Source organism: Myotis davidii, unplaced genomic scaffold (genome assembly GCF_000327345.1).
Source record: "Myotis davidii unplaced genomic scaffold, ASM32734v1 scaffold83, whole genome shotgun sequence".
Lineage (NCBI taxonomy): Eukaryota > Metazoa > Chordata > Mammalia > Chiroptera > Vespertilionidae > Myotis > Myotis davidii.
Window position 1 is genome coordinate 2,118,835 of NW_006294121.1, and position 11,406 is coordinate 2,130,240.

At 42.3% G+C, this 11,406-nt stretch overlaps 1 long non-coding RNA gene across 1 annotated transcript in view; it reads left to right on the top strand.

Annotated features, from left to right (window-relative positions):
• LOC107183851 overlaps positions 1-11,406 on the top strand; it is an 18,477-nt gene that overhangs the window by 6,864 nt on the left and 207 nt on the right. Inside the window, exons 3-4 of the long non-coding RNA XR_001514657.1 lie at positions 1,610-1,614; positions 10,770-10,773. This is a non-coding gene — a long non-coding RNA (uncharacterized LOC107183851). The remainder of the gene's footprint in view (positions 1-1,609; positions 1,615-10,769; positions 10,774-11,406) is intronic.

Below are 11,406 nucleotides of genomic sequence, written 5' to 3' on the forward strand. Positions count from 1 at the left end.
GGCAAAGAAAGAATTTACACTGTGTTGAATTCTCAACAGAGGTCTCAACCGATTCCATGGGGACCTCTGAAGCGACAATGGCCCCTGGAGTGGCTCTGAATGAAGGCAGAGAGCCAAGTCTTGGGACCTCACATCAGTCATTGAATGTGGGCTGCCCTAATCCATTCCTGTGGAACCATCAGAGGAAATACAGTTTTCCTAGAGCTTTCATGAAATGCCCAACTTAAAGGAAAAGACTTGTATGCATGCATATAAGCATAACCAATGGACATAAGACTCTGGTGGATAGGGGAGGCTAGTGGACTGTCTTGGGCGGGGGGAAAAAATGGACACATATGTAATATCCTTTGTAATAAATAATAAAATTTAAAAAAAAAAAAAAAGATGTGGTATGTATATTGTTCAGCCATAAAAAAGAATGGAATCTTGCCATTTGCAACAACATGGTTGGACCTTGAAGGCATTATACTAAGTGAAATAATCCAGACAAAGAAAGACCTATACCATATGATCTCACTTACATGTGGAATCTAAAAAATAACAACAACAACAACAACAAAACACAAGCTCATAGATACAAAGAATAGATTGGTGGTTGCCAGAAGTTGGAGGAGGAATGAGTGACGGGGTCAAAAGATATAAACTTCCAATTAATAATACTGAACTACATATTTGAAAGTTGCTAAGAAGTAAATTTTAAAAGTCCTTATTACAATAAAAAAAGAAAAAAATTGTAACTATGTATGGTGAGGATGGTGACTAGACTTACTGTGATTACTTCATAATGTACACAAATATCAAATCATTGTTGTACAGCTGAAACTAATATAACATCATACGTCAATTATATCTTATTTAAAAATACATTTTTAAAAATTAAGTTTTGCCTGCGGACTGAAAGGTTCCAGGTTCGATTCCGGTCAAGAGCATGTACCTTGGTTGCGGGCACATCCCCAGTAGGGGATGTGCAGGAAGCAGCTGATCGATGTTTCTTTCTCATCGATGTTTCTGACTCTATCTCTCTCCTTTCCTCTCTGTAAGAAATCAATAAAATAAAATAAAAATTATTAAAAAATTAAGTTGTGTCCTGCCAAGTTAAAGTGGCTTGGGAAACACCCTGGGCTTTCCACAGATCTTCTCCAACAAAGCATGAAGACACTAACCAATTAAAAACTCACTGGAGGGCCTTAACAGCAGATTGGAGATGGCAGGAGAATCAGTGACCTTAGACACAGATCAATAAAAATTATCTTAAGATCAGAAAGAGAAAAAATGTTGGTAAAAGATAAAAGCGCCTCCAGGACCTGATATATGGTGTAATTGGAGTCCCAGAAAGAATAGAGTAAGAATAAGGCAGGAAAAGTATTTGAACGAAATAATAGACAAAAATTTTCCTAATGTCATTAGAGAGTTTTGGGGTTATGAGTTGCTCCTAGAATGGAAGAAATGCCTCAGGACACACATTTGGAAAGAGCTAAACTCCTGGATTTTTCAAGGAGGTTGCAGGTGGGAGGAGAGGGGGTGAGAGTGTACTGTCAGCTGTTGATGTAATGGCCTTGTATATACAAAAATCACAGAAAAAGCACTTAAGCCGACTAAGGTGCCAAAGCCTCAGTGAGCTTGAACTTTTATAGAATGACAGCTACAGCTACTGAGTAGCTACTCTGGGCTGGTTTTTTATATTTTATTCACTCACATAATTCTTATGAAAACTCTGTAACATAAGTATTATTATCCCCAATATTCCAGATATTATCACAAAGGCTAGGAGAGGTTCAGTAGGTTTGTCCAAAGCCGCACATCTGAAGGGGTGGAGTTGTGATTCAAACCCAATGCTGATTCCAACATCTATTCTCCTAACAACTATGCTATCCTACCTCCCTTTAAGTTGCTCTTTGACGATGTATCTTCCCTTTCAAGGAAGCCTTGGGTTCCCCAAGTATATAAATGCAGGAGGTGGCATGGTCCATAGCCCAGAACCCTTAAGCTGAAGGAAGAGGACTTACCTGGTCTGGAGATCCCACAGTGCACAGGACCACTTCAGGGCTTTCAAAGGCTGCTGGAACTCAAAAGACTCCTGTCTATGAAATAGGGTCCCATAGAGTTTGCATTTCCAAAGGCTCTTTTCATGTTGAACTAATCAAAATGTAGAGCACAAAACAAGGGTCTAAATCAGAGTAAGCAGCTGAGTCTCCCTCTTGGTCCTGGCCACTGGCAGTCTGCTGACTTCTGCCCTGGACAACCACATTATCTGAAGCCAGAAAACCACACCAGCGAGAGGCCTGCATTTGAGGACAGTACACAGGCCACACAGGTGCCCAGGTGCAATGAATACGTAGATGCCCAAGAGTGAATAAAAGTTCTAAATCCATTCAACAGCAATTTGTTGAGCATCTATTGTATTTCAGGCACTGTTCTGTTTATCTTGCTAGAATAAACATAAATGAGAGCCAGCATTCAGAATCTATCTGGTTCCACGCAGAGTCCACAGAGGATGTGCCTTTCAGGAACATCCTGGTCCTGGTGGGCACAGACCAGTGCCTCATGAAGCCTGGCGTCATCACCACCTCCGAGCACACTCTCCACCAGCAGGTGATAAAGTGTAGCCTGAGCCCTGTCCTTAGGGTCTCCTGGAGGCCAACAAGCTGGCTGGTGGCGGGTCTGAGGCAGCCGGCCAGGCCAGGGAGCACTCCTCCTGAGGCAGGGGTGGAAGGGGAGGGCCAAGCGATGTACATGGAGATCTGCCCGAAGGTCCTGGAGAAGAACCACACACCTGCATCCGGATCAAGAAGTCCGTCCCGGCCATCTCCTGCTGCGAGGCTGTCAGCTCGTGCCCAAGTCCCCCAAAAAGCACCACCCACTGGGCATGAAGGGACAGCCCTTCTCCAAGAGCGTGGCTGAGGACACCGCCAGGTGCAAGATGTCCGCCCCCCAGGCAGCAGCCCGCCATGGCCGAGAGTGGGAGTGGGCCTGGCCGAGGCCCGCAGGATCTAGTGTCAACGTCCTCACCGCTGTCGCCAAGCGTGTGCAGTACCTCAGGGAGACCATGGACGGCACGGGGCGGGCTTCCGTGGGCCCCCAAAGGCGGGGCGCCGTGCGAGGACGTGAGGATGTGCCTGCGGGTGTCGCTGCACGCGGACGCCAGGAAAGTTCTCCCGGGATGCCCAGGGCCACCGGCGTCTGGTGCTCAGGTCCCGGTGCCCTCCCTTCGCGGAGCCCGGCGTCTGTCACCAGTGCCGGTGGTATCTACGTTGTCCTGAACGGGAAGCGGGGCGCGTCTCGGCAGAGTTCCCGGTGGTTGATGGACGTCCCGTGTCTGTGGTGACGCCCGCCCACGGGCAGCGGGTCCTCCGGCTTCACGGCCACCCCGAGGCCCCAGGCCTCCGCCAGGTCCGTCTCACCTCGGTAGAGGCTGTCTGCGGAGCCTGACGCCACCAGTCACCCAGCCTGACGGCAAAGTCCCTAGGGAAGGCATCCCAGCCCCAGGCGACTTCCCGGACAGACCAGCCCGCTCTCCCGAAGCCCCTGCGCCCGCCCCGCACCCACCACAGCGATAAGCCTCACAGGTGCCTCACGACCTCTCGACCTCTTGACCTCTCGACCTCTCGCGAGACTGTCGATGCACAGAGATGCCCCACCCACCCGACAGGTATCTGGCGCCCACCCCGCGCAACGCAGCAGGAACACATGATGCCATTTCTTTCAACTTGCATTTTAAGATCTCAGGGACAACAGAAATGTCCTCGCAGCAAGCACGTATTAGGCCGGTGGGGGTGGGGGTGGGAGAGGGGATGGGACAACCAACACTTTTTTCCCCATTTATTCAGAAACTCGAATGTCCAACAAATATTTTTAAATAAACGCACTAAAAGGTTTATTTGGGTAAATGGCCCATAGTGGATTTTCTTCCAGAAAGGGGGGAGGAACGAGCAAATAGACGTTTCTCTGGAGGGAAACTACAAGGCAGGAAATCTTGGGCGGTGTCACCGTAAGCACCTCCAGCTACAGTAGTGCCATTGGAAAAGTAAATTTATTGTGGTGGTGACAACAACAAAAAAAGAATGGCAGAGATAGATGATGGGCAACATAAGGAAACGACTGACGCACACAGAGATTCTAAGCACAGAGAAGGAAGTAACTCAGCTTGGGGATGAAAGAGTAATTCACTCACACATCCCACAAACATTTCCTAAACACATACTGTGCATGTGCTGCAATGGCCCAACACCTGGACCAATGCATTTTCCAGCAGAGGAAAACAGAGACATTTCAGGCAGAGGAGACCACCTACACATAGATGCCTGAGTGATCATGACGTGTTTGAAGAAAGACACCAAGTTTTGGAGAATAAAATTTAAAGGAGGAAATCAGCACATGTGGCTGAAGTACGCAATAACACATACTATATGTTGAGTATAATAATTCATAAAATGCATAAGGTGCCATAATTCATACTATATGCAGGAAACAGCATAAGTTTTGTGTAGGTTCACACCCCAGACCCTGTTTATATATATTAGGTGCTTGATAACCATCTTTAATTGCTGGTAGGGTCAACATGCTTACACCCATGGCAGTGCCTGACCTTACTGGCCTCAGCCTATGACCCTCTTGAAAGGGTGTCAGGTAATCACTTTTCTCTCCTTCTGGCTGAAGGACCTGCAGTTGGTGGTGGCTCTTTCTAACCCAGCAAAGGATTGGTGCCATCAGATAGAGCATGGCTACCTCTCCCTATACTAACTTTCCATCTTTCCTGGACTCCACTGGGAGAAGACTTAGGTCATTCTTTTCCTGAGAAACTTGTGTACAACCCAAAGCAGTAGCGAGTTATGCCTTTAAAAAACAAACAACAACAAAAAAAAACCCCTTAACATCTTCTTTTATTTCAGAAGAACAAACCTCCCATATTTAGGGATTTTAGAAAGTATCTTCACGGCCCTGGCTGGTGTTGCTCAGTTGGTTGAGTGTTGTCCTGTGCACCAAGAAGTTGCTGGTTCGATTCTTGGTCAGGGGCATGCAGGAGGCATTGATGCTTCTCTCACATCAATGTTTCTTTCTCTCCTTCTTCCTCTTCTCTCCCTCTAAAATCAATAAGCACGTATTTTTTTTAAAGAAGGAAACTATCTTTATGAAGGCTCACTCCCTTCCTAATTCATTGTGTTAAAAGAACAGGGACTTTTACCAGTTGATGCAGAAAGAGTTTGGAACAGCCTAGGTGTATTAGTTTCCTAGAGCTGCCATAACAAAGTACCATAAACTGAGTGGCTTAAAACGACAGGAACTGATTCTATCACAGTTCTCAAAGCTAGAAGTCTGAAATCCAGGAGTCAGCAGAGTTGGTTCCTTCTGCAGACTCTGAGGGAGAATCTGTTCCATACTGCTCTCCTAGCTTCTGGCTACCACTGGCAGTCCGTGGCATTTCTTGGCTTACAGATGCCTCATTATGGTCTCTGCCTCCATCATCCATGCTGTTCTCTCTGCTTGTGTTTTCACATCACCTTCTTATAACAACACCAGATCTATTGGATTCAGGACCCACCCTACTACAGTATGACTTCATCTTATCTTAACTAAAGCAATGACCCATTTCCAAATAAGGTCACATTCTGAGATACTGTAGGGGGTTAGAACTTCAACATATCTTTTGAAGGAACGCAATTCAATTCATAATACTTGGGCAAATTGGAAAAGACCAATCCTCACAAGAACACGAGTTGCATGAGAAATGGGACAATAAATACTTTTGTTGGAGGGGGATACAGGGACAGCAGCATTCTGAGGTTGGAGGCAACTTTTACTTAAATGAAAGAGAAGGACATCGCTGGGGGTTCAGTGAGCATCAGAAAGGAGTGCAGGCTAAGGAGAATACCAAGAAAAACAGAGAATAAGAGCATCAAAAGGGACAGCTGGTCAGGGGGCTTTGTTGATGGGGTAATGGCTGTGGAGGCTGGAGATCTGAGGCTTGGGGATCGGTTTCCAGAAGTAACTTCAGTGCACTTGGTTGTGTGGAGGCAGGCTTTTGCAAAGTGTATTAGAGTCAACTTAGAATTTGCTTTAGAATGGTCTGGGTGGTAACCAGCATACATAAGTATAAAAGTATGCCTGTCATGGAAAAACAGGAGAGCACAGTAGCCCAAACCGAGGTTTGGCATTGGACAACCCAGGATGAGACCAGGCCTCTCTGTCACTTACCAATCACTTAATTTCTCTGAGCCTCAGTTTCCTCCTCTGTAAAGTGAGACAATCCTACCCCATATATCAATTGTGGGAATTACATGAGGTAATGTATGTATAACATCCAGAACATAACTTCACATAGTAGGTGCTCAATAAATGGAAGCCTTTTATATTAGAAAATAACTTTTATTTGCAATAAGAATACAAGGAATTCCTGCATACCTTTTACACAAATTCACCAATTGCCTACACTTTCCATTTTTCTCCATTTGTTATCCATGCATGTTTCTATAAATATACACATTTCAATTTCAATTTCCATTTCTATTTCTACCTATGATTTTTCTTTACATCCCTAAATTATTTTATATTAAGTTTAAAGATACTGTGTTCCTTTACCAAATATTTCAGTGTGTATTTCATAAGAACAAAGAAATTTAACCTGATACAATACTATTGTCCACAATCCATGTTCTTTTTCTAATACTTTATTTTTATAGCAGTTTTAGGTTTACAACAAAATTGAGAGAAAAGTACAGAGATTTCCCACATACCCTCTGCTCCCACACATTATTAACATCACTTGCCAGAATGGTACTTTGTTTTTCACCAAGGACAAACCTGCATTGACACAATAATCACAAGTCCATTGTTTTCCTTAGATTTCACTCTTGGGGTTGTACATTCTATGGACTTGGAAAATGTATAATGACATATACCTATCAATATAATATACAAAATATTTTTAAAATATATTTTTATTGATTTCAGAGAGGAAGGGAGAGGGAGATAGAAGCATCAATGATAAGAATCATTGATCAGCTGCTTCCTACACACGCCCTACTAGGGATTGAGCCCGCAACCTGAGCATGTGCCCTGACAGAATTGAACAGTGACCTCCTGGTTCATAGGTGGATGCTCAACCACTGAGCTATGCCAGCTGAGCTACGAAATATTTTCACTGCCCTAAAAATCCTCTGTGCTATGCCTATTCATCTCTCCCCACCTCCACTCCTGGCAACCACTGATTTTGTCTCCATAGTTTTACCTTTTTCAATATGTCATATAGTTGAAATTATACCATATGTAGCCTTTTCAGATTAGCTTATTTCACTTAGTAATATGAATTTAAGGTTCCTTCCTGTCTTTTCGTGACTTGATTGCTCATTTCTTTTTAGTGCTGAATATTATTCCATTTTCTGGGTGTACCACAGTTTACCCATTCACCTACTGAAGGATATCTTGTTGCCTCTGAGTTTTGGCAATTATTAATAAAGCTGCTATAAACATCCTTTTGCAGGTTTTGTGTAGACATAAGTTTTCAACTCTTTGGGTAAATATGAAGGATCATGATTGCTGGATTGTATGGTAAGAGTATATGTTTAATTCCTAATTTCATAAGAAACCACCAAACTGCTCACCAAAGTGGCTGTACCATTTTGCATTCCCGTCAACAATGTGTGAGAGTAGGTGTTACTCCACATCCTTGCCAGCATTTAGTATTGGCAGTGTTCTGGATTTGGGCCATTCTAATAGGTGTGTAGTAGTATCTCACTGTTGCCTTACTTTGAATTTCCATGATGATATAAAATGTGGAGTTTCTTCCATATATATATTTTCATCAATTATCCAATAATATCTTTTCTAACTATTTGATATTCCCCAGTCCATCTAATCCTATATTACAATGTGTTGCATTAGTTTTCATGTTTCTTTAGTGTTCTTTAATCTGGAAAAGTTTCTTAGGTTTTCATTGTAGTATTTAACCTTGATAGTTATGAAGTGTACAAACCAGTTATATTGTAGAATATCCCATAGGTTGGGTTTGCCTTATGTTGCTTCATGATTATGCATTTTTGTCAGGAAAATCAAAGTAGTAGTGTTGTGTCTTTCTTGGTACATCATATCAGGAGGCACATGATGTTAGTTTGTCTGTTCTTAGTGATTAACTTTGTTCACAGCTAATAGTTTAGCGATTAACTTTGATCACTTAGTCATCTTTTTTCGTTGTTATTATTATTAAAAATGTAATAAGGGCTCTGTTTTAATATGATTCTCTTTTTACTGACAATAAAGTCATTACGTTTCCTGTAACCTTCATGGATTAGTACACCTGAATTTGTATTTTCCACAGTAATCACAGAGCAAACAAAACTGGAACAGAAAATGGTCTTTCTGGGTGAGCCAGTAGGAGGTAGAACTTGGACTTGTTGAGTTTGATCCACTAAAGGCCCAATTCTAGGAAAATCGCTCTCCATTTTATTTTATTATTATTATGCTTACTCTTCACCCAAGAAAATTTTTCTATTCATTTTTAGAGAGTGGAAGAGAGAGGGAAAGACAGAGAGAAACATTAATGTGAGAGAAACACATTGATTGATTGCCTCCTGCATGCACCCTGACCAGGGCTCAGGCCGGGGAGGACCCTGCAACTGACCAGAATCGAACCAGGGAATCAAACCTGGGACTCTTCAGTCCACAGACTGACACTCTATCCACTGAGCAAAACTGGCTAGGGCAATTGCTCTCCATTTTAAAACAATCCCTCTCATACTCTACATTTATGTTTTTACTTAATTTATTTCTGAATTTATTGTGATTGCACTTATGTGCTCACCCTGACGACTCAGGATTCTTCTCAGGGAATGCATAAGCACAGAACCATTTGAGATGAGGCTTGGGACTTTCATCTTTCTTTTAGGAAAGCTCGATTCAGTTAAATTTTTATTTTTATCATTATTATTATTATTATTATTTCAGAGCTCCTAACTTGAAAACTAAAAGTCTTATCTGGGGTTGTGCTGAGCCTTCAGTCTCTGAGGGAACATGGAGTTAGGCTTTGGGATCTGTGCTTCAAGTATGAAAGAATTATTTATGGTCACAGTGTTTGAACAAGCAAAGGGAAACCATAACCTTCAAGCTTTATTTTGGTCGTGCTGTGTATCATTGAGTGGGTGGAAGGAAGAAGATTTACCTTTAGTTCAGATGAAATATACCTAAAAAATAATTCATATCCATTGAAAAGGTCAGCTTTGTATCTCTTGCTTAAGTTTTTCAGAAGAGGTAGTGCCTTGCATTCATTTGATATTCCTGAAGAAAACCTGATCGTGCACATCTGAACATACATTTGTTTTTACAGAGTACCGTCTAATGCAAGCACACTTTTCATTCCCTTCACCACTAATGAGCAAAGGTTATAATTCATATCCCTGTAATGCAGCTATAGCAAAACACTGCCAAATATAGCCATGTCTAACTGTTATGGCTATCTTTAAGCTTAGGGACCAGAGCTGCAATAGCTAGCACTATAATTAGCGGCTTAATCAGTCTGACTTAGGAAAACACACCTCTGAGTACTATTCTTGCACTGAACACCCAGTAGATGACTAATTGCTAATTTAAAAATTCAGAACCATGACTCTGTAGAATGTCTATAACAATATAAAATGCTAATTATTCATTAAGAATAAGATGGGCATCTATTGCATGTCTCCAACGTACTAAAGGTTAACATTAAGGATTTTATGCAGACCATGTTCATAAATTTACAAATTGTGCCCATGAATTTAAATCCTAGTAATTCAGCTTATTAAACTCCAATTATATCTTTTCCCTTAAAAGGCAGTATTTTACAAGTAGAATATTATTGTATTCATTGAATTGTGTGATTCCTTATACATGCTGACCTGGTTTTCTATTTCCCCTTCTCACTTAATATTTCAGTGTGAATGGGGGACTGTTACAGATATTTCAGACCACTTTCTTTCTTATGCCTCCAAGGGCAGCCAGAAATATGTCTGCCATCCAAGCCAAGCTCTAATGCTCCAGCTAAAGGAAAAGGATCCCCACACAACCTGTGACTCACTTTGGTACTGGTGCCCAGGAAGGTGACAGCTCTCCTCCCCAAATGGGGCTGAGCCCACTCCAAACTGGTTCTTGGAGAGGCTTACATGGAGGATACATTATTAAGGATTGCTGCTACTTCCCAGCAGGCTCTCGACACCAGTGTGGCTAAATTTCAGGCCAGGAGATTGCCTTCGATCTAAATTTCCCGACAATTTAATTTTTTTTAGAGAATTAGTATGTATTTATTTGAGCCAAACTGACAGCACTTGCTGGGAAGCAAAATCTCAATGGAATGAGAAAATGCTCCTCCTACAATTTTGACTTGATGAAATATAACTGTCCTTCCTAAGGCATTTGGCCCTAGAGGCAGTTGAATTAGTGGCAAGTCGTTTGTAACAGGAAGATTCATAGGATATTCATTCATTCTGCAAACATTTATTAAGTGCCTGCTGCACACCAGTAACCAGGAGGACATGAAATTGAAAAACATCTGGTCTCCTTTCTCCTGGCAGTTTCATCTTCATAGATTGCACCTGAACCTCTGTAGAAAATGATGGTGCTTTGCCAGGTAGGGATGAGGTTCCAAATCATTCAAAACCTCATAGAAAGAAATCATACAATCCCTAAAGATACCTATTCCAATTGTTGGTACTCTTCATAGCCAGGAAGTTTTCATGTATTCTAATTCAGACTTTCTCAATCTCCGTACTGGTGACATTTTGGACAGGATAATTTTTTGTCATAAGGGCAGTTCTGTGCATTATAGGATGCTCAGCAGTTTCCTAGGCCTCTACCCACTAGATGCCATTAGTAACAATGGACTCAGTGATTCTTCACCATTTTCTTATGAGCATTTGGTATGCAATTCAGTAATAGCTAGGGAGCCTCCCCTTCGAAAGGTGTGCACATGCACATACGTGTAATTTTGCACATAATTTTAGGAGATTCAAAGCTGCCACCTCTCCAAGCCCTTTCCTTGACCCCAGATTAAAATTCTGTATTTTAAAACTAGTGCTAGTTCCTTGAGTTCTGGTTTTGTGAGGTGACAAAATAAAGCAAGCCTGAAAAGACTTGTTCTGTTCTAGGTCAATGCCCCAGGCACTGTTAACCTTTTCCCAAACATCCTATTCTCTTGTCTCCCTTGTCATTGCTGCCTCTGTGTTTTTGCCAACCCATTATTGCTCTTTGCTTTAATTACTGATTTTGATAGCATGGAGTCATATTACTCAACAATAGGAGATTGGATGTGTCCACCTTCTCTCCTGCCTACCCACCACCCAGCAGCTGCTAAAGAGAACCTTTGAGGCTAATGTAACACTGCTGTGAGCTGTTCCCTCATTTGCCTCTTTAAACTGTCTCCCCTGGAGAGAGACGGGGGGCGGG